Raw genomic sequence first — 25,177 nt, forward strand, 5'->3', positions numbered from 1 at the left:
CATTGGCTCTAACCCGAAATTCCAAAGATTCAACAGTGGATCAACAAAGTTGACCAGATTTATAGATTAGAAGAAATTTCCCACTGGGAGCTAAGATCGAGACACACTTTTCTTCAAATATGGTCACCCTGGAGAAATTATAGGGAATTCTCATAGTTAATCTTCCTACACTGACTGACTTCGCCTGCAACACTATTAACAAGTTGTATGATATGCACCTTAATACTGAGATGATCTTACTGGTACCTTTTCATTTCTATCTTTTGTTGTTACAGTTATGTTATTAATTGTAATTGACGCAATACCTATACCCCCGTGTTGGGACTGACATTGGTATATTCTCGCTTCCTACACTTATATCTGTAACTTGCTTGTACAAGACTGAATGTATTCCTTCTACTCATGGATATTTGTGATTAACTTGTAAAAACAATAAAATTGTTAATAAAAAAAAAAAAACTAAAATTCACTAGTACAGTTACTAGATCCCATGTGGAGTTCCTGGATTTGACCATAAAAATAGTGGATAATAAACTAATATGTCAGACATATTTCAAATCTACAATGAAAAATTGCTTCATTTACTTTCCAGTTAGCATCTTTATAGATGGCTGATCAACATCCCTACAAGCCAATTTAGAAGAATTAAACGGAACTGCACTGAAGATACACAGTTTGAAATAGAAGCTATGAAACTCACACAACAATTTACTGAAAAATAACTATCCAGTTACAGTAATATAAACTTCTTTGAATAAGGTCAAATCCATGGAAAGGTCAGAGTTTATTTACACAACAACAAAAATATGAACAAATTTACGACAATATAAGAATTATATTACCATTTCAAGCACAATACAAAAAAAATAAAAAAAAAGATCAACAATCATTGGCACCATCTTTTAAAAGATAAAATAATTGGATCAGTATTAATGCAGAAACCTCAGATTATATATACCAGAGCCCCAAATTTGGCCATCAAAATTGCCCCTACCATTCAAAATAAAAATAGAATCTCTAAATCTAGACAAAATTGGCTATCTCTTAAAAGGCTTTTTTCGATGTGGTACCTATAATAACTGCAGAATTACAAATTTCCCGATAAAAACTACAACAGATTTTTCTACCCAAAATACATACCATTTTGATATTAAGGAACATCTATCATGTTTGTTACCTGGTATATTGTATATATTACAATGCACACGTAGAATACAATACATAGGCAGGACCAAATGTACCCTAAAAAAACGTATAGCTGAACATATTGCAAACATTAAAAAAGGCTACAAACAGCATTCTGTATCTAAACATTTTGCAGAAGTTCATAACAGAGATCCCAGCCACTTATCTTTCACAGCTCTAGAAAGGATTAGAAAACAATGGCCGGGAGGGGACTACATAGCACAGATGTCTAGAGCTGAATCGAAGAGAATTTATGAATTTGATGCACTGATCCCTACTTCCTTAAATGCAGAGATCAAAATTTTGGGGTTCATTTAATAATATATATGCTCGTTCATTGACGGGATATTGGTGTATATATATTCCACCAATTCCCCTCCCTGGTTGGCCTACATACTCTCTTTCCTATAAAGCTGCGCAATTGTTTGTTAACAATGAAATTAAGATACCATATCTCGGAAAATACAGATGGATTTTTTATTCACATATTTTATCTGTTTTTGGATTTATTGGTCAGAACATTTGAGACCACATTTTAATATACTTATGAATGATTTTATTTTATAAAAATGAATTTTTATAATAAGAAAAGTATAAAACTGAAAAAGCAATAATAATATAAATAAAACGCATTTGCGTTTTTCTTGAATCATTTTATTACATTATATGCAATATAGTTTTCATCACTACATACAGTTATATGTTTTTATTTAACATAGAATAGTGACAAATATCAGAAAGCATATGTATTATTTATATCTTTTTTATTTATATGTAACATTTATATATGTTTGGATTCCTACCATGGTTTATCACATGCCCAATGATTACTTGGATTCCACCGGGATTCCAATGGATGTTTCCTTATAAAGCCAAGGTTTTTGTACATATGAGTTTCCACTGAGGAAGAAGACTGCGGTCTTCGAAACGCGTCTGGTGATCCACATAAAACCTTGGCGACTTCAGGAAATTTTTTACCTTAATATGTCTTCAATTATGGCAGCAAACATGAAAGACTGAGTTGCAAAGATCGAGCCGTGCCGTCTGAGCACTGCTATATCTAATAAGGGGTAACACAACCTGCTTTAGGTCCCGCCATACTTACTAGGAGATTGCTTCCTGATCACGTGGGACGCCACGAGGGACGCTCTCCGAACCTGACCGGCACAGACAGCAGTCAAACCGTGTATTCTCCAGTGCAGTCTTCCACAGGCGGTAAAGTACATATTTTAACAACTACCTTGCACCTAATACCAACTTACAAACAAAAACTTTATAAGTAGTAAAATATATGTGCATTATACTCCAGAGCGCTGCAGGAAGTTATCAGATACACAGTATACAAACTGTTTAATGAGGCTATAGGAACGATTCAAGCAATGGTCTCCTATATCTAAATCACTGCGACATCACTTGCATTTAACTTCACTATAAATACGTGCAAGTATTTTCTGTTTGGGATTGACAACATCTGCTATACAGTGATATCCCACATAGAAAATAAGAGGTCTATTGCTATCATATCCACCAATATTTTTATATATTTTTTATAATACAAGATACATGTGATATTATATGTTATATGTTATTCGAACAAATGCATTTGTATATATTTTATTTTTATTCAAATAGTCTTGCGTTTAATCCATACAGTGTGTGCCAGCCTATCTACTTTAAAAAAAATAGGAAGCAATAAATTATTATATGCATTCCAAATTGATGCCGAAAAAAACCTACAATTTATCACGCTTAAAAATAAGCACCTATATGGCTACATTGATGGGTAAAAAAGGTATAGGTGTTGGAATGTGTAGATGAATAAAAAAAATTCAAATAAAAAGTCTTAGTCCCAATTGCTCCAAATATACTATTCCTTAACCCCTTAAGGACTTAGGGCGTACCAGTACGTCCTAAGTTTAAATCGAGATTGCGGAGCTGCGGGGGTTAATCCGAACAGGATGCCGTCTGAAATCATTCAGCCAACATCCTGTCACAATGCCAGGGGGGGTCATGTGACCCCCCCGTATCGGCGATCGCCGCAAACCGCAAGTCAATTCAGACAAGCGGTTTGCTGCGCTTTCTGCAGTTTCTGAATCCGTGTGCCTAAAATATCGATTTTCACCCCCCTGCATGATTTTTTTGCCGGCGGGTGGTGCAGGGGGGGGTTGTGGGCGGTGCGGGAGGCTGGATCACGATCCCCCGCCCGCCTCCTCTTGAAAATTTGTTGGTGTATAGTGGGTATACCAGGGTGTCAGCACATTGCTGACACCCTGGTATAAACGGCTGACATCTGTGCAGATGTCAGCCGTTTAACCCTTTCCATACCGTGGTCCGTACGGACCGCTGTATGGAAAAAGTTAATAGTAAGAGGGAGCTCCCTCCCTCTCCCATCGGGGGGCTGCTGTGCCTTTGCAGCCCCCTGATGGAGAGAGAGAGAGCCCCCAGACAGCCCCCTCCTTACCTTTCCCCGTCTGTGAAGTTGTGGCCACAACTGAGCAGACGGGGAAGGTTCCCATGGCAACAGGACGCCTTCTCAGGCATCCTGCTGTCCATGGTGCTGAACAGATCTGTGCTAAAGGCATAGATCTGTTCAGACAAAGTGTAAGTAAAATAGTACAAAACACTATATAGTGTACTATACTGTATTATGCAGACATCAGACCCACTGGATCTTCAAGAACCAAGTGAGTCTGGGTCCAAAAAAAAGTAAAAATGAAAAAACACATTTATCATTTAATTCCCTACACATGTTTGGTATCGCCGCGTCCGTAACGACCTGATCTATAAAACTGTCATGTTACTTTCCCCGCACGGTGAACACCATAAAAATAAAAAAATAAAAACTATGAGGAAATTGAAATTTTGCCCACCTTACTTCCCAAAAAAGGTAATAAAAATGATCAAAAAAGTCGCATGTACGCCAAAATAGTACCAATCAAACCGTCATCTCATCCCACAAAAATCATACCCTACCCAAGATAATCGCCCAAAAACTGAAGAAACTATGGCTCTTAGACTATGGAAACACTAAAACATGATTTTTTTTTTGTTTCAAAAATGAAATCATTGTGTAAAACTTAAAAAAATAAAAAAAAAGTATACATATTAGGTATCACCGCGTCCGTATCGACCGGCTCTATAAAAATATCACATGACCTAACCCCTCAGGTGACCACCGTAAAAAAATAAAAATAAAAACTGTGTAAAAAAAGCCATTTTTTGTCATCTTACATCACAAAAAGTGTAATAGCAAGCGATCAAAAAGTCGCATCTAGCCAATCAAACCGTCATCTCATCCCACAAAAAAATAGAATCTACTTAAGATAATCGCCCAAAAACTGAAAAAACTATGGCTCTTAGACTATGGAGACACAAAAAAAAATTTTTGTTTTAAAAATGAAATCATTGTGTAAAACTTACATAACTAAAAAAATTTTTTATACATATTAGGTATCGCCGCATCCATGACAACCTGCTCTATAAAATTACCACATGAACTAACCTGTCAGATGAATGTTGTAAATAACAAAAAAAAAAAAACGTGCCAAAAAAGCTATTTCTTGTTACCTTGCCGCACAAAAAAGTGTAATATAGAGCAACCAAAAATCATATGTACCCTAAACTAGTACCAACAAAACTGCCACCCTATCCCATAGTTTCTAAAATGGGGTCACTTTTTTGGAGTTTCTACTCTAGGAGTGCATCAGAGGGGCGTCAAATGGGACATGGTGTCAAAAAAAACAGTCCAGCAAAATCTGCCTTCCAAAAACCGTATGGCATTCCTTTCCTTCTGCGCCCTGCTGTGTGCCCGTACAGCGGTTTACAACCACATATGGGGTGTTTCTGTAAACGACAGAATCAGGGCCATAAATAATGAGTTTTGTTTGGCTGTTAACCCTTGCTTTGTAACTGGAAAAAAAATATTAAAATGGAAAATCTGCCAAAAAAGTGAAATTTTGAGATAATATCTCTATTTTCCATTAAATCTTGTGCAACACCTAAAGGGTTAACAAAGTTTGTAAAATTAGTTTTGAATACCTTGAGGGGTGTAGTTTCTTAGATGGGGTCACTTTTAGGGAGTTTCTACTCTAGGGGTGCATCAGGGGGGCTTCAAATGGGACATGGTGTCAAAAAACCAGTCCAGCAAAATCTGGCTTCCAAAAACCATACGGCGCACCTTTCCCTCTACGCCCTACTGTGTGCCCGTACAGTAGTTTACGGCCACATATGGGGTGTTTCAGTAAACGGCAGAGTCAGGGCAATAAAGATACAGTCTTGTTTGGCTGTTAACCCTTGCTTTGTTAGTGGAAAAAATGGGTTAAAATTGAAAATTAGGCAAAAAAAAAAATGAAATTCTCAAATTTCATCCCCATTTGCCAATAACTCTTGTGCAACACCTAAAGGGTTAACGAATTTTGTAAAATCAGGTTTGAATACCTTGAGGGGTGTAGTTTATAGAATGGGGTCATTTTCAGGCGGTTTCTATTATGTAAGCCTCGCCAAATGACTTCAGACCTGTAGTGGTCCCTAAAAATTGGATTTTTGTAAATTTCAGAAAAATTTAAAGATTTGCTTCTAAACTTCTAAGCCTTGTAACATCCCCAAAAAATAAAATATCATTCCCAAAATAATTCAAACATAAAGTAGACATATGGGGAATGTAAAGTCATCACAATTTTTGGGGGTATTACTATATATTACAGAAGTAGAGAAACTAATACTTTGAAATTTGCTCAGAATGGCCTGAATAAGTCAAAGTGTTTTAAAGTTATCAGCACTTAAAGTGACACTGGTCAGATTTGCAAAAAATGGCCAAGTCCTTAAGGTGAAATAGGGCTGAGTCCTTAAGGGGTTAAAGAGTTAAAGATGTTGTCCCATTTGGACCATCCGGTTGAGCACATGTCTTAAAGCACCGGCCGGTCTGGAGAGAGTGGGAGGAGCAGGGAAAGGACTATGGCCACTCTGCCACCAATGGTAATTAACCAGAGGACCTTACATGGGTCAGGACTTTATTAAATAAGTAGCAGGACATCTAGAGCGGCCTTCAGGGATCTCCCTGCACTTACTTTTATTCCTGGGCGCCGCTCCGTTCGCCTGCTGTGGCCCCCGTTACCGTCTCCCACGCTGTATGACAATTACAACTATTTGAACACCAGGGAGGAGACATCAGCTTCTCTTCCTGGGCATTCCTTTTCCCTTGCTGTAGATGTCCACTCAAAAAAAAACTCACCTTCTCCCTGGCTGTGACGCTCTGCGCTGTGATTGGACAGCGCTATAGCCAGGGAGAATGAACGCCCAGGGAGAGAAGCTGATGTCTCCTCCCTGGTGTTCCGATAGTAGTAATTAGCATACAGCGTTGGAGACGGTAATGGGGGCCACAGCGTGCAAACGGAGCAGTGCCTAGATATAATAGTAAGTGCAGGGAGATCCCTGGGTGCCGATCTACATGGCCTGCTACCTAGTTAATAAAGTATGGACCCATGAAAGGTCCTCTTACAGATACAGGAGGTGGGTGCGGCACTTGAAGGGTTAACTGCCACTAAGTGCATTTCCCTGTCAGAGGTCGGATACCGGCTATGTGATTCTGCCGCACCCGCCGCCTGTATCTGTATTAAAGGTTAATTATCATTGGTGGTGCAGTGCACCCCCCCAGTATTAAAAACATTGGTGGTGCAGTGCACCCCCCAGTATAAAAATCATTAGTGGCAGTGGCCACAGGGTCCCCTCCCCTCCTCTTCATTGGTGGCAGTGGCAGATTCTGATCGGAGCCCCAGCTGTGTAATATTGGGGCTCCGATCGGTTACCATGGCAGCCAGGACGCTACTGAAGCCCTGGCTGCCATGGTAATCTCCCTGCTGCTGTGTGTACTATTCACAGGGCAGCAGGGAGAGTGTGAAGTCCTATTCACCCTAATAGAGCTCTATTTCGGTGATTATGACAAGGGATTAAAGGATTCCTGGTTCTAGCCACTAAGGGGGGAAATTGTTATTAAATAAAAAGTATTTTTTAAAAAGTTAAAAAAACACCAACGTATTAAGTATAAATCACCCCCTTTCCCAATTTTACATATAAAATATATAAACAATAATTAAATAAACATATTACATATTGCCACGTCTGAAAAGTCCAAACTATTAAAATATCTAAAAATTCCTATGTGGTGAGCGCCGTAACAGAAAAAACAACAACTAAGCCCTGCCCACCCCCTAATCCCTGCCCCAAAATCCCTACTCCCCCCACCCACCCGGTCCCTGGGAAATTTGTCTTGCATGAAACTGGTCCTTGGTGCAAAAAAAGGTTGGGGACCACTGTCTTAAAGGGAACCCGTCACAATGAAAATGCAAAGTTATCTGCAGGTGGCATGTTATAGAGCAGGAGGAGCTGAGCATATTAATGTATAGTTTTACAGGAAAAGATTCAGTAAAACGTATAATTTATTGATTTAAATACCTGCTCATTCTTGGCTTTGAAGTCACGGAGGTGGTCCTATCAGTGATTGACAGCTATCACTGTATACACAGTCATAGAGGGAAGGCTGCCAATCACTGATAGGACTGCATCCTTGACTTCAAAGCCCAAAATGTGCAGGAATTTAAATGTATAAAATATGTTTTACTGAATCTTTTCCCACAAAACTGAATCTGCACAGCTTCTCCTGATCTATAACATGCTGCCTGCAGATTACTTTGCATTTTCTTGGTGACAGGTTCTCTTTAACTATGTATATTACATAGTTATGTTTATAGTTACCCATACTTTTAAATTGGCAGCATGCAATATTACATTTTCATTTTTCCTGTACAGAAGAAATGTGCAGCTGTCCACAGATGTCTAGGAGATACCATCTGATGATTAGTAGTTTCAGCAGATGGCCAGCTGGAATTCAGTAAACTTGGCCATTCACATTAGTCTTTTGCCCAGAATGTCAGGTTCGGCCGACACACTAATATTTGTTGGGACCCCCCGATTCTCCCCAACCGATGGTGTCTTTGTGCATAAAGAAATGTGCTGCTAGTTGTAGTCCTTGTTTGCTTTTGTATTGCAGCTATGGTAGCGTGCACCTGGACTCTCTTTATACATAGGTTGGAGGTGCTGGTCTAACTCTCTTTTGCATTGTATAGTTGGGGGAGTGACTTCCATGATTAGATCATGCACTCCCACCCATCTGCCTGGTGCTTTTAATCAGAGTATCTTATAGCTTGATTCTACATTGCACTGAAAATGTGTAGGCCAAAAGTCCAGGAGAGGTAAGACTGTTAGTGTAGCTCCTGTCTGATAAAAGCGACCTTGTCGCTGGTAGGTGGGCCCGACAAATTCTTGATAAAAAAATATGTGCAAAGAGCTTCTAATTTTCATATAATAAGTATAGCAATAATGCAGTTTATATTTATTCTTGTTTTCAAAGTTTGCATATGTCTTTGCGCATAAAGCATTGTGCTACTGCTTGTAGTCCTTGTTGAGGGAGGCAAGCATAGCGTGAAATGAACATTTTGTCAGATTCTTTTTTTTCTTCTGGGAGATAAGCCGCCACCAGAAGTGTCTGGCAGTGGCATTCTCTGCTTCCTTCATAGAATGTATATGCACATTTAGCTTAGCTGAACATATATGTGTATGGGAAGTCGGGAGAGATAGCTGTCGGCCGAACAATTGACCAAGAGCTATTGAATGTGTATGGGTAGCCTAAGAGTCCAAATGGGATAACACTAGAGGTGAGCTAATTGCTTCTGCACAAATCAATTTTCACAAAAAGATTCTAATGTTGGCAAACCTGGAACTTTTGTGATATCATGTGATTTGCATGAAATGCTCAAAATGGAGGCCACCGTTTTACAGATTAGAAGACACTAAAGAGGGATAATATTTGGGCTGCATTTTTAAACAGTCTGTTTGTTACCACCTGCTACCATCTGTTTACCCATAGCTATATATGTCATTGTCACTTTGACATTACTAATGCTGTCTTGGCATTAAACAGCTTGACAGAGGTTGGATGCAGTCCTAGAAAATCCCAAAGCATCATACAAAACTTATTAGGCAATTGGGACACTTTCGATTTGACCGAATTTAACTTAAAATGAATTTTGGGAAACTCTCTCATTTTTAGACAACACATTTCATGGTTTTAAATAACTTCAGTGACTGGACCACAAGATTAGTAAGACACAATGACACAATTTTACACATTCAGTGTCAAGAAATAACCAAATTGAGTTACAAATTTCAATATGTGGAGATAATTGCGGGGATAAAATATTTTTTTCAGGGCATCCGTTCATTTAATAGTAATAACTACAGTCAGGTCCATAAATATTGGGACATTGACACAATTCTAACATTTTTGGCTCTATACACCACCACAATGGATTTGAAATTAAACGAACAAGATGTGCTTTAACTGCAGACTGTCAGCTTTAATTTGAGGGTATTTACATCCAAATCAGGTGAACGGGGTAGGAATTACAACAGTTTGCATATGTGCCTCTCACTTGTTAAGGAACCAAAAGTAATGGGACAATTGACTTCTCAGCTGTTCCATGGCCAGGTGTGTGTTATTCCCTCATTATCCAAATTCCAATGAGCAGATAAAAGGTTCAGAGTTAATTTCAAGTGTGCTATTTGCATTTGGAATCTGTTGCTGTCAACTCTCAAGATGAGATCCAAAGAGCTCTTACTATCAGTGAAGCAAGCCATCATTAGGCTGAAAAAACAAAACAAACCCATCAGAGAGATAGCAAAAACATTAGACGTGGCCAAAACAACTGTTTGGAACATTCTTAAAAAGAAGGAACGCACCGGTGAGCTCAGCAACACCTAAAGACCTGGAAGACCATGGAAAACAACTGTGGTGGATGATCGAAGAATTATTTCCCTGGTGAAGAAAACACCGTTCACAACAGTTGGCCAGATCAAGAACACTCTCCAGGAGGTAGGTGTATGTGTGTCAAAGTCAACAATCAAGAGAAGACTTCACCAGAGTGAATACAGAGGGTTCACCACAAGATGTAAACCATTGGTGAGCCTCAAAAACAGGAAGGCCAGATTAGAGTTTGCCAAACGACATCTAAAAAGCCTTCACAGTTCTGGAACAACATCCTATGGACAGATGAGACCAAGATCAACTTGTACCGGAGTGATTGGAAGAGAAGAGTATGGAGAAGGAAAGGAACTGCTCATGATCCTAAGCATACCACCTCATCAGTGAAGCATGGTGGTGGTAGTGTCATGGCGTGGGCATGTATGGCTGCCAATGGAACTGGTTCTCTTGTATTTATTGATGTGACTGCTGACAAAAGTAGCAGGATGAATTCTGAAATGTTTCGGGCAATATTATCTGCTCATATTCAGCCAAATGCTTCAGAACTCATTGGACGGCACTTCACAGTGCAGATGGACAATGACCCAAAGCATATTGCAAAAGCAACCAAAGAGTTTTTTAAGGGAAAGAAGTGGAATGTTATGCAATGGCCAAGTCAATCACCTGACCTGAATCCGATTGAGCATGCATTTCACTTGCTGAAGACAAAACTGAAGGGAAAATGCCCCAAGAACAAGCAGGAACTGAAGACAGTTGCAGTAGAGGCCTGGCAGAGCATCAACAGGGATGAATCCCAGCGTCTAGTGACGTCTATGTGTTCCAGACTTCAGGCTGTAATTGACTGCAAAGGATTTTGAACCAAGTATTAAAAAGTGAAAGTTTGATTTATGATTATTATTGTGTCCCATTACCTTTGGTCCCTTAACAAGTGGGAGGCACATATGCAAACTGTTGTAATTCCTACACCGTTCACTTGATTTGGATGTAAATACCCTCAAATTAAAGCTGACAGTCTGCAGTTAAAGCACATCTTGTTTGTTTCATTTCAAATCCATTATGGTGGTGTATAGAGCCAAAAATGTTAGAATTGTGTCGATGTCCCAATATTTATGGACCTGACTGTATATATGAGAACAATAAGATTTAAATTCTGGTCGCATAATATCTTCTGCTATAATAATATTTTTCAAATGCTTTATCAAACTTAATAAAATAAGGAATGCAATAATCTCTGTAAAGTGTGGGTTGTTAAAATGAATAGCATTAGTAAATGTCTCACTTTCAAAGCAAGTGAAAATGAGCAAACTGGCTTCATTTTGCTTAGCTGTTATTATAAGAATTCCTGCCAAATATTTTAACCCTGCTAATGTGGCTATTAAAGGACCGATAGAAATGACTGAATGAGATTTGCTGCTACTTGGCCTCTTCATGATTCTACCAATAAAAGCTGTGATAGAAAATTATACAACAGATAATACAGGACTGCAAAGTACATACTGTACAAGTAACAGTAGAACAGGCCAAATGCCTTTCATTTTTTTAGTTTGTACTTGTGCATCTCAGTAGTCCCCCTGTTGTATGAAACCCATGCAGTGCAGTCCCAGTCTACTGTACATGTAAGGACAAGTGATGATGCTCACTTTGCAATTTAATGTAACTAGAGATGAGTGAATCACTTTTAAACAAATCACATTTGTTATGTCTGTGAAGGTTCTCAATCCACCAGGCCATGGTATATCGGGTGCAATAAGTCAGAGCAACTACACTTCTTTAGTGTTGAGCGAACCCGAACTTTGCCGGAAAAGTTTGGGTTCGAGTTCGGGGGTTCAGGCATTTAATAAAGCTTGTTGAAAGGCTGCAGGGCAGCCAATCAACAAGATTTTAAGCTGTCTGCCCTTAGAAGCCATCACAGCCATGCCTACTAATGGCATGGCTGTGATTGGCCGGTGCATCATGTGACCCAGCCTCTATATAAGCTGGATCACGTGTAGCACCGCCCATCAGCTCTCAGTAGTGAAGGGACAGAAAGCAGGCAGCTGAAGTGAGGGACAGTGTTAATGCGATTTTTTGTGGGTGCAATACACCATCTTTGCATCCCTGACACAGAAAGCTAATTATAAAATTATAAATCTGGATGTTAATTCTGTGGGTGACCTACAGCGATTTTTTTTTGTGGGTGTAATGCAACATTGTAATTTGTATCCCTGACACACAAATATAATAGTTAATCCGTCTGTTAGTGAGGTGCACGTCATATACCCATTTATTGCGTGAAGTACACCTGCACTGCATACGTGACAGGGAAAATAATATAGTTAATCTGTCTGTTAGTTCAGTGGGTGACCTTAAAGAATGAGGAGAGCATCAAATAAGGGATGTGGCCCTGGTCGTGGTGCTGCTGGGGTTAATGGAGCTCCTGTTGCAGGGAGAGGACGTGGTAAATCTGTGCCAGCTACACGCTCAAATGAAACACCTTCCTCAGGTGCACATAGGCGACAGAACGTTCAGCGTTATTTTGTAGGCCCGAATACCGTTGACGAATGGTGAGGCCAGAACAAGTAGAGGCGGTAGTAGATTGGGTGGCTGACAGTGCCTCCAGTTCCTTCACATTGTCTCCCACCCGGTCCCCTGCTGAAAGCGCAGAATTGGCACCTGCAGCCCATGGACATCTGTCTTTCACCTCACCCCCTTGCAAATCAGCCAAGCAGTCTGAGCCCCAAGTCATGCAGCAGTCTCTTATGCTTTTTGATGACTTTGCTGGCAGGGTTTCATGGGCCGTCCACATAGCCCTGCTCCAGAAGTGGAAGAGATTGAGTGCACTGATACCCAACCACTTATGTTTCAGGATATGGACATGGGAGGACCACCGCCTGATGATGAAACACAGGTGCCAACTGCTGCGGCTTTCTGCAGTATGCAGACCAGCAAGGAGGGCAGGGGTGAAGAGTGTGTGGAAGATGATGTGGAGGATGATGAGGTCCTAAACCCCCACATGGAATCAAGGTCATGCGAGTGACGCGTGCAGTTTGGAGGAAGAGGTGGTAGTCACACAGCACCAGCCGCACAGCAAAAGAGGTAGCAGTGTGAAAAAGCAGAGTGGCCGTCCCCTAGCCAGTACACCTGCTACTGCCCACCGCACCCAGGGACTAAGCACACCAAAGCCAGCTCCAAGGAGTTCCCTGACGTTGCAGAAAATTCTTCAGACAATGTTCTGATGACAAAACGCGAGTGGTTTGCACGCTGTGAAATCAGAGCCTGAAGCGAGGCATAAATGTTCTAAACCTGAGCACAACCTGCATGACCATGCATCTAAATGCAAAGCACTAGCTGCAGTGGAGTAGACACCAGAAAAAACACAAAAGATATCAGGCTCCTCCTGGTCCCTCTTCTGCTGCCGTCTCGGCCTCTTCCTCCCCCTCTGGAGTGACAGTGGCACCTGCCATCCCGCAAACAGAGGATGTGGCTGCAACGCCACCATGTCCGTCACCGTTACCAAGCATCTCCACAATGTCCAACGGAAGCATTCAGCTGTCCATCTCCCAAACACTGAAGAGAAAGAGGAAGTACCCCCCTACCCACCCATGATACCTGGCCCTGAATGCCAGCATTTCAAAATTCCTGGCCTTTGAAATGCTGTCATTCCATCTGGTCGAGACGGAGACTTTTAAAAAACGTATGTCGGTGGCTGTCCCACAGTATGTGATTCCCAGCCGCCACTACTTTTCCAAGTGATCCATCCACGCCCTGCATAACCAAGTGGCGGACAAAATTAGGTGTGCACTGCGGAATGCCATCTGTGGCAAGGTCCAAATAACCACCGATACGTGGACCAGTAAGCATGTGCAGGGACGCTATATCTCCCTAACTGCACACTGGGTAAATGCAGTGGTGGCTGGGCCTGAGGCGGATAGCAGTTTGGTGCATGTCCTTCCGCCACCGAGGATTGCAGGATGTTTCTCTTTGCCTCCTCCTCCTACTCTGCTTCCTCCTCTACCGCCTCCTCATCTGGTCAGCGTAACACCTTCACCACCAACTTCAGACCAGCCAGGGGTAAACGGCAGCAGGCTGTTTTGAAACTCATCTGTTTGGGGGAAAAACCCCACAACGCGCAGGAGCTGTGGACGGGCATGGAACAACAGACCGATGAGTGGTTGGTGCCACTGAGCCTCAAGCCTGGTGGTGTACGATAATGGGCAAAATCTCGTAGCAGCTCTGGGCCTAGCCAGCTTGATGCACATCCCTTGCCTGGTCACATGCCCTGAATTTGGTGGTGCAGAGGTTCCTGAAAAATTACCCCAATATGTCAGAGCTGCTGCAGAAAGTGTGGTCCGTCTGTGCGCGCTTTCGGCATTCTCACCCTGCTGCTGCTCGCCTGTCTGCGCTGCAGCATAACTTCTGCCTTCCCGCTCACCGCCTCATATGTGACGTGCCCACAAGTTGGAACTCCACCTTGCACATTCTGAGGAGACTGTGTGAGCAGCAGCAGGCAATAGTGTAGTTTCAGCTGCAGCATGCATGGGTGAGTCGCTCTGCGGAACAGCACTACTTCACTACCAAAGAGTGGGCCTCCATGCGGGACATGTGTGTTGTGTTGCACTGTTTCAAATACTCCACCAACATGGCCAGTGCCAATGATGCCATCCTCAGCGTTACTATCCCACTTCTATGTCTCCTTGAAAAAACGCTTCGGGCGATGATGGAAGAGAATGTGGCACAGGAGGAAGAAGAAGAGGAAGAGGGATCATTTCCACGGTTATCAGGCCAGTCATTCACAAGGGGCTCAGAGGGTGGGTTCCTGCACCAACAGAGGCACACAGGTACACAATTGTCCAGCCACAGCACAGTTTTGAGGATGAGAAGGATGATGATGAGGAGGAACCGTGTTCACAGCAGGATGGCACCCAAAGCAGCTCATGGGCATCACTGGAACGTGGCTGGGGGGATACAGAGGACACAGGCGATACACCTCCCACAGAGGACAGCTTGTCGTTGCCTCTGGGCAGCCTCGCACACATGAGCGACTACATGCTGCAATGCCTGCGCAACGACCGCCGAGTTGCCCACATTCTAACCAGTGCTGATTACTGGGTGGCCACCCTGCTGGATCCCCGCTGCAAGGACAATGTGCCATCCTTAATTCTGTCACTGGAGCGTGATCGGAAGATGCACCAGTACAAGCGCACACTGGTAGACGTGCTGCTGATGGCATTCCCACCTGACACCGGGGGCTCAGTGGAAGCACAAGACGAAGGCAGAGATGGAGGAAGAAGTATCCAAGACAGCTGGGGCACCTCCAGCACCTCAGAAGGGAGGTTTAGCATGGCCGAAATGTGGAAAAGCTTTGTCAGCACATCACAACAACCAGCACCACCAGCTGATATGGAACATCTTAGCAGGAGGCAGCATTTCAGCAACATGGTGGAACAGTACATGTGCACACGCCTACATGTACTGTCTGATGGGTCTGCCCCATTCAACTTCTGGGTCTCCAAATTGGGCACATGGCCTGAGCTTTTACTTTACACCTTGGAGGTGCTGGCCTGCCCTGCGGCCAGTGTATTGTCCGAACTTGTGTTCAGCACGGCGGGGGGGTGATCACAGCCAGCCGCCTGTCCACAGCCAATGTGGACAAGCTCACATTCATTAAAATGAACCAGGCAAGGATCCCACAGGACTTGTCCGTACCTTGTGCAGAATAGACAAGTATACCGGCCGCATCCAGCCATTGTTATACTCCAGTGCACTTTCTCTTTGTCTTCTTTTTTATTTTTCCCAATGTTTTGGGGTCTTCCCAAATCTCTAAAAAAAATAAAAATACAAAAATAGTGTTAGCTAAATGGCTACCTCCTCCTCCTCCACCACCGCTTCCGCCTACACAGCCTCCTCAACCTCCTACTCTACTTTGACCTCCGCCTCCTAGTTCAAGATCATTATTTTTAACTTTTTTTAAAATTCTATGTTATTTTTATTCATTTCCCTATCCACATTTGTTTGCAGGGCAATTTTACCCCTATTTTGCTTCCTTTTGCAGCCCTCTAGCCCTTTCTATGACTTTTTTTAGAGCCATTTTAGTGCCCCAAAGTTCGGAGTATGACGCATCTCAGTTACCTCCGTTGCTCCTGGGCTCTATAGCGGCACTCAGCAACTCAACACCTGAGTAATCACTCACCTGAAAGAGCGATTAGGTTCAGCAGCGGGTGAAGAGATGGTAAAAACTAAGAAGAAGGAGTCTTTAGCTTGACTCACTGAATTATTTCCCACCACAAGGTCTCAGCAGAGAAATCCGGAAGGCCTGCAACATGACGGCTCACAAAGTACCATGTAGAGATGAAGAAGGTCACGGCACTCCAAAAGCTGCCTTATTCAGTGTTCTTTATTGCACCAAAAATACAGCAGCAACGTTTCGACAATACAGGCTTGATAAAGACTGTATTGTCGAAACGTTGCTGCTGTATTTTTGGTGCAATAAAGAACACTGAATAAGGAAGCTTTTGGAGTGCCATGACCTTCTTCATCTCTACATGGTAATTTTGGGGGTCTCTGAGGCCGAGACTTGACGCCACGAGCACCGCCGCAAAATCTCTTGAGTTTATCCAAGTAAGTGGTGCTGTCCTACCACCTATTTTTTCTGGCTCACAAAGTACAGCACACTCACCAGCTTTATCTTCCGACTCCTCCTCTATCGCCTCGGCGAGCCATTCCCCAGGCATGTGACTCTTGCAAACACCCCATACTGCTTCTCCTCCCCTGTTTTAATGGAGGCTACTCTAAAAGCTCTACTTATTTATTTAAAAGCTTCTCTTCAAGCTGATTTTCAGAAGGCTTTTTCTACTATACAGTTGAAATTACCCGCTTTAGGGTAACTTACAGCACATTTGGAATCCAAGATGGTGGAATTCTCTACATCTCATAATGAGTTAGTGGAGATGAAGTGGCGGCTATGTGTTTTAAACCGGCAGATCTGTAAGATCGGTATCTTCACAATAACGCGCGTTTTTTCAATATCCCTGAATCAGCCACAAAAGAACACAAGAACAACTGTTAGACTTTTTAACTGACTTCTTTGTTACTATACTGCGGGAAACATCCCAGGTGGATCTTCTGATAGACTGTGCACATCGCATCCCTAAGCCAAAAACTCTGCTATTCACTGTTCCCAGGGATGTTATAGTGCATTAAAAAAAAATTCACTTTAAGGAAAGACTCATGCAAGCATCCCAGAAGTCTCAGTCTGTTCCAGACATATTTTGGGACATTGCTATTTTCACAGATCTGTCTGCTGCAACGCTAACCCACAGGAAGAAAAAAAAAAAAAAATCACAGAAAAGAGATAAAAAACAAAGATAAAAACATCCTGCACAAAATAAATATGCAGAAGTCCCTGGCTACATTTATGAAACAAATCACAGAAAAAAAGATAATAATGCACTAACAAAATAGATGCAAGCTTTATATATGCACTAAGCCCTCACTCTTAGCCAATATATTTTGATCAAAACACATCTGTGCCCACCTACCCCTGCCAAGGTGGTCTCAGGTCAGGCAAGTCCTATGCTAAACCTACTTATGCCATTGGGCATCTATGTTCAGGTTAAGGAGCGCAGATGTGTTTTGATCAAAATATATTGGCTAAGAGTCTCAAATTGTATTACATCAGAATGAGGGCTTAGTCCATATATAATAGAAACATAGAAACAGAAACATAGAATATGTCGGCAGATGAGAACCATTTGGCCCATCTAGTCTGCCCAATATACTGAATACTATGAATAGCTCCTGGCCCTATCTTATATGAAGGATGGCCTTATGCCTATCCCATGCATGCTTAAACTCCTTCACTGTATTTGCAGCTACCACTTCTGCAGGAAGGGTATTCCATGCATCCACTACTCTCTCAGTAAAGTAATACTTCCTGATATTACTTTTAAACCTTTGCTCCTCTAATTTAAAACGATGTCCTCTTGTAGCAGTTTTTAGAGTTGAGTGGACACCTGGATGTTCGGGTTCGACGGGTTCAGCCGAACTTCACAAAAAACGTTTGAGTTCGGGACCCGAACTTGACCTGAACTTGACCCCGAACTTGAACCCCATTGAAATCAATGGGGACCCGAACTTTTGAGCATTAAAATGGCTGTAAAAATGTCATAGAAAGGGCAAGAGGGCTGCAAATGCCAGCAAAATGTGGTTAAGAGCATGGCAAGTGCAAACAAAAGTGGATAGGGAAATGACTTTAAATAACATAAAATACGTAAAAATAAAAAATAATAATCTAGATCTAGGAGAACGAGGTCCATATGGAGTAGGAGGTTGAGGAGGCGGTGGATGTGGCGGTGGTGTAGGTGGAAGCGACGGTGAGGATGAGGAGGTAGCCTACATCGTTTTTTGGTTTTAAATTTATTTTTTAAATTAGGGTACACCCCAAAACATTGGGAAATATAATCTGTGATAACCCCCTCCAGTCGTGCTAAACCCACATTCAGACAATACACTGGCTGCAGGGCAGGCCAGCACCTCCAAGGCGTAAAGGGCAAGCTCAGGCCATGTGCCCAATTTGGAGACCCAGAAGTTGAAGGGGGCAGACCCATCATTCAGTACATGTAGGTGTGTGCATACATACTGCTCCACCATGTCACACGTCCCCGCGATGTCCCCGATCCAATTGGATATCTTCTCTATCAACTTTCGATGTTCTTTTATGCACCTACCATGGTGATCACGGGTGGCGGAGATTCAGGGTTCCAGGCCGGAGAGGGAGCCTGAGAAAGGGATACCACATCCAAGGGAGGTCAACGGGTGAAAGTAAATGTAATCGAGCGGAAATGTGGAACAAAGTATTGAAGCATAAGTAGTGTTGAGCGAACAGTTCGAGCATAGTTCGGGTCCGTACCGAATTTTGGGGTGTTCGTGACACGGACCAGAACCCGAACTTTTTCGTAAAAGTTCGGGATCGGGTTCGTCGTTCGGCATGTATTTTGGCGCATTTTGAAAGGCTGCAAAGCAGCCAATCAACATGCATCATACTACTTGCCCTAAGATGCCATCGCAGCCATGCCTACTATTGGCAAGGCTGTGATTGGCCAAGTGCAGCATGTGACTCAGCCTCTTATAAGCTTGTGCGCACGTCGGGACGTGCTCACTCCCGATGTGAATAGAACAGGGTTAGACGCAGCTGATGCTAGGGCGAGAATAGGCAGGGATAATTGAATAACTGGAAGCAAATTTCTCTCCTCCACCTGTGATTCATCTGAACAACTGCAGCTGAGCTGCTTTTTTGATAGGGATTGACTATTTTTAGAGTGGCCAGAGTGATTTTTCCATCCACATGTACCCGGGCTGACCGCCGGCCGCCATTTTGCGACTTGTAGTGCTGCAGCAGAAGCTGCCACAGTGTGCATTCCAAAGCTCCAAACAAGTCAGACATCTACACCTGGGATTCAGACCAATAGCGATTTAGCAGCACAGTCCAAGGCTATTTTTTTTAAAAGTTGTGCAGACCATTTTGTGGCACATGTTACTGGGCTGATAGGAGGCGGCCATCTTGGGACTAGTGCTGCAGCACAATCTCTCCCAACGTCCATTAATCACTTGTAATAGTGGTCTGTGCCATAGAAATCCTACATCAGGGACTTGGGTGTGCTTGTGTCACCCCTACTAATACCAGTCCACCTGTAATCCATACAGTGAAAAGCCATAAAGTATTCCAGTGAGGGAATTTTTTTTTATTTAAAAAAGGCCAAGTTAGTTTATCTGGCGTTCAATATACTAGATACAGTTAGGCCTGCGTTTCATACATCTGGAATTAGCAAACTAATGTGCTGGGGTTGGGAAAACATATATGTACCCATACTAGAATCTGTCAAAGAAAGCGGTACTCACATATAACAGTCATTCCATCTGTAATCCATACAGTCAAAAGACTGAAAGTATTCCAGTGAGGGAATTTTTTTTATTTAAAAAAGGCCAAGTTAGTTTATCTGGCGTTCAATATACTAGATACAGTTAGGCCTGCGTTTCATACATCTGGAATTAGCAAACTAATGTGCTGGGGTTGGGAAAACATATATGTACCCATACTAGAATCTGTCAAAGAAAGCGGTACTCACATATAACAGTCATTCCATCTGTAATCCATACAGTCAAAAGACTGAAAGTATTCCAGTGAGGGAATTTTTTTTTTATTTAAAAAAGGCCAAGTTAGTTTATCTGGCGTTCAATATACTAGATACAGTTAGGCCTGCGTTTCATACATCTGGAATTAGCAAACTAATGTGCTGGGGTTGGGAAAACATATATGTACCCATACTAGAATCTGTCAAAGAAAGCGGTACTCACATATAACAGTCATTCCATCTGTAATCCATACAGTCAAAAGACTGAAAGTATTCCAGTGAGGGAATTTTTTTTTTATTTAAAAAAGGCCAAGTTAGTTTATCTGGCGTTCAATATACTAGATACAGTTAGGCCTGCGTTTCATACATCTGGAATTAGCAAACTAATGTGCTGGGGTTGGGAAAACATATATGTACCCATACTAGAATCTGTCAAAGAAAGCGGTACTCACATATAACAATCATTCCATCTGTAATCCATACAGTCAAAAGACTGAAAGTATTCCAGTGAGGGAATTTTTTTTATTTAAAAAAGGCCAAGTTAGTTTATCTGGCGTTCAATATACTAGATACAGTTAGGCCTGCGTTTCATACATCTGGAATTAGCAAACTAATGTGCTGGGGTTGGGAAAACATATATGTACCCATACTAGAATCTGTCAAAGAAAGCGGTACTCACATATAACAGTCATTCCATCTGTAATCCATACAGTCAAAAGACTGAAAGTATTCCAGTGAGGGAATTTTTTTTATTTAAAAAAGGCCAAGTTAGTTTATCTGGCGTTCAATATACTAGATACAGTTAGGCCTGCGTTTCATACATCTGGAATTAGCAAACTAATTTGCTGGGGTTGGGAAAACATATATGTACCCATACTAGAATCTGTCAAAGAAAGCGGTACTCACATATAACAGTCATTCCATCTGTAATCCATACAGTCAAAAGACTGAAAGTATTCCAGTGAGGGAATTTTTTTTATTTAAAAAAGGCCAAGTTAGTTTATCTGGCGTTCAATATACTAGATACAGTTAGGCCTGCGTTTCATACATCTGGAATTAGCAAACTAATGTGCTGGGGTTGGGAAAACATATATGTACCCATACTAGAATCTGTCAAAGAAAGCAGTACTCACATATAACAGTCATTCCATCTGTAATCCATACAGTCAAAAGACTGAAAGTATTCCAGTGAGGGAATTTTTTTTATTTAAAAAAGGCCAAGTTAGTTTATCTGGCGTTCAATATACTAGATACAGTTAGGCCTGCGTTTCATACATCTGGAATTAGCAAACTAATTTGCTGGGGTTGGGAAAACATATATGTACCCATACTAGAATCTGTCAAAGAAAGCGGTACTCACATATAACAGTCATTCCATCTGTAATCCATACAGTCAAAAGACTGAAAGTATTCCAGTGAGGGAATTTTTTTTTATTTAAAAAAGGCCAAGTTAGTTTATCTGGCGTTCAATATACTAGATACAGTTAGGCCTGCGTTTCATACATCTGGAATTAGCAAACTAATGTGCTGGGGTTGGGAAAACATATATGTACCCATACTAGAATCTGTCAAAGAAAGCGGTACTCACATATAACAATCATTCCATCTGTAATCCATACAGTCAAAAGACTGAAAGTATTCCAGTGAGGGAATTTTTTTTATTTAAAAAAGGCCAAGTTAGTTTATCTGGCGTTCAATATACTAGATACAGTTAGGCCTGCGTTTCATACATCTGGAATTAGCAAACTAATGTGCTGGGGTTGGGAAAACATATATGTACCCATACTAGAATCTGTCAAAGAAAGCGGTACTCACATATAACAGTCATTCCATCTGTAATCCATACAGTCAAAAGACTGAAAGTATTCCAGTGAGGGAATTTTTTTTATTTAAAAAAGGCCAAGTTAGTTTATCTGGCGTTCAATATACTAGATACAGTTAGGCCTGCGTTTCATACATCTGGAATTAGCAAACTAATTTGCTGGGGTTGGGAAAACATATATGTACCCATACTAGAATCTGTCAAAGAAAGCGGTACTCACATATAACAGTCATTCCATCTGTAATCCATACAGTCAAAAGACTGAAAGTATTCCAGTGAGGGAATTTTTTTTATTTAAAAAAGGCCAAGTTAGTTTATCTGGCGTTCAATATACTAGATACAGTTAGGCCTGCGTTTCATACATCTGGAATTAGCAAACTAATGTGCTGGGGTTGGGAAAACATATATGTACCCATACTAGAATCTGTCAAAGAAAGCAGTACTCACATATAACAGTCATTCCACCTGTAATCCATACAGTCAAAAGACTGAAAGTATTCCAGTGAGGGAATTTTTTTTATTTAAAAAAGGCCAAGTTAGTTTATCTGGCGTTCAATATACTAGATACAGTTAGGCCTGCGTTTCATACATCTGGAATTAGCAAACTAATTTGCTGGGGTTGGGAAAACATATATGTACCCATACTAGAATCTGTCAAAGAAAGCGGTACTCACATATAACAGTCATTCCATCTGTAATCCATACAGTCAAAAGACTGAAAGTATTCCAGTGAGGGAATTTTTTTTATTTAAAAAAGGCCAAGTTAGTTTATCTGGCGTTCAATATACTAGATACAGTTAGGCCTGCGTTTCATACATCTGGAATTAGCAAACTAATTTGCTGGGGTTGGGAAAACATATATGTACCCATACTAGAATCTGTCAAAGAAAGCGGTACTCACATATAACAGTCATTCCATCTGTAATCCATACAGTCAAAAGACTGAAAGTATTCCAGTGAGGGAATTTTTTTTATTTAAAAAAGGCCAAGTTAGTTTATCTGGCGTTCAATATACTAGATACAGTTAGGCCTGCGTTTCATACATCTGGAATTAGCAAACTAATTTGCTGGGGTTGGGAAAACATATATGTACCCATACTAGAATCTGTCAAAGAAAGCGGTACTCACATATAACAGTCATTCCATCTGTAATCCATACAGTCAAAAGACTGAAAGTATTCCAGTGAGTGAATTTTTTTTATTTAAAAAAGGCCAAGTTAGTTTATCTGGCGTTCAATATACTAGATACAGTTAGGCCTGCGTTTCATACATCTGGAATTAGCAAACTAATGTGCTGGGGTTGGGAAAACATATATGTACCCATACTAGAATCTGTCAAAGAAAGCGGTACTCACATATAACAGTCATTCCATCTGTAATCCATACAGTCAAAAGACTGAAAGTATTCCAGTGAGGGAATTTTTTTTTTATTTAAAAAAGGCCAAGTTAGTTTATCTGGCGTTTAATATACTAGATACAGTTAGGCCTGCGTTTCATACATCTGGAATTAGCAAACTAATGTGCTGGGGTTGGGAAAACATATATGTACCCATACTAGAATCTGTCAAAGAAAGCGGTACTCACATATAACAGTGATTCCATCTGTAATCCATACAGTCAAAAGACTGAAAGTATTCCAGTGAGGGAATTTTTTTTATTTAAAAAAGGCCAAGTTAGTTTATCTGGCGTTCAATATACTAGATACAGTTAGGCCTGCGTTTCATACATCTGGAATTAGCAAACTAATTTGCTGGGGTTGGGAAAACATATATGTACCCATACTAGAATCTGTCAAAGAAAGCGGTACTCACATATAACAGTCATTCCATCTGTAATCCATACAGTCAAAAGACTGAAAGTATTCCAGTGAGGGAATTTTTTTTATTTAAAAAAGGCCAAGTTAGTTTATCTGGCGTTCAATATACTAGATACAGTTAGGCCTGCGTTTCATACATCTGGAATTAGCAAACTAATTTGCTGGGGTTGGGAAAACATATATGTACCCATACTAGAATCTGTCAAAGAAAGCGGTACTCACATATAACAGTCATTCCATCTGTAATCCATACAGTCAAAAGACTGAAAGTATTCCAGTGAGGGAATTTTTTTTATTTAAAAAAGGCCAAGTTAGTTTATCTGGCGTTCAATATACTAGATACAGTTAGGCCTGCGTTTCATACATCTGGAATTAGCAAACTAATGTGCTGGGGTTGGGAAAACATATATGTACCCATACTAGAATCTGTCAAAGAAAGCGGTACTCACATATAACAGTCATTCCATCTGTAATCCATACAGTCAAAAGACTGAAAGTATTCCAGTGAGGGAATTTTTTTTATTTAAAAAAGGCCAAGTTAGTTTATCTGGCGTTCAATATACTAGATACAGTTAGGCCTGCGTTTCATACATCTGGAATTAGCAAACTAATTTGCTGGGGTTGGGAAAACATATATGTACCCATACTAGAATCTGTCAAAGAAAGCAGTACTCACATATAACAGTCATTCCATCTGTAATCCATACAGTCAAAAGACTGAAAGTATTCCAGTGAGGGAATTTTTTTTATTTAAAAAAGGCCAAGTTAGTTTATCTGGCGTTCAATATACTAGATACAGTTAGGCCTGCGTTTCATACATCTGGAATTAGCAAACTAATGTGCTGGGGTTGGGAAAACATATATGTACCCATACTAGAATCTGTCAAAGAAAGCGGTACTCACATATAACAGTCATTCCATCTGTAATCCATACAGTCAAAAGACTGAAAGTATTCCAGTGAGGGAATTTTTTTTATTTAAAAAAGGCCAAGTTAGTTTATCTGGCGTTCAATATACTAGATACAGTTAGGCCTGCGTTTCATACATCTGGAATTAGCAAACTAATTTGCTGGGGTTGGGAAAACATATATGTACCCATACTAGAATCTGTCAAAGAAAGCGGTACTCACATATAACAGTCATTCCATCTGTAATCCATACAGTCAAAAGACTGAAAGTATTCCAGTGAGGGAATTTTTTTTATTTAAAAAAGGCCAAGTTAGTTTATCTGGCGTTCAATATACTAGATACAGTTAGGCCTGCGTTTCATACATCTGGAATTAGCAAACTAATGTGCTGGGGTTGGGAAAACATATATGTACCCATACTAGAATCTGTCAAAGAAAGCGGTACTCACATATAACAGTCATTCCATCTGTAATCCATACAGTCAAAAGACTGAAAGTATTCCAGTGAGGGAATTTTTTTTA

The sequence above is a fragment of the Bufo bufo genome, chromosome 4, assembly GCF_905171765.1.
Source record: "Bufo bufo chromosome 4, aBufBuf1.1, whole genome shotgun sequence".
Classification (NCBI taxonomy): Eukaryota; Metazoa; Chordata; class Amphibia; order Anura; family Bufonidae; genus Bufo; species Bufo bufo.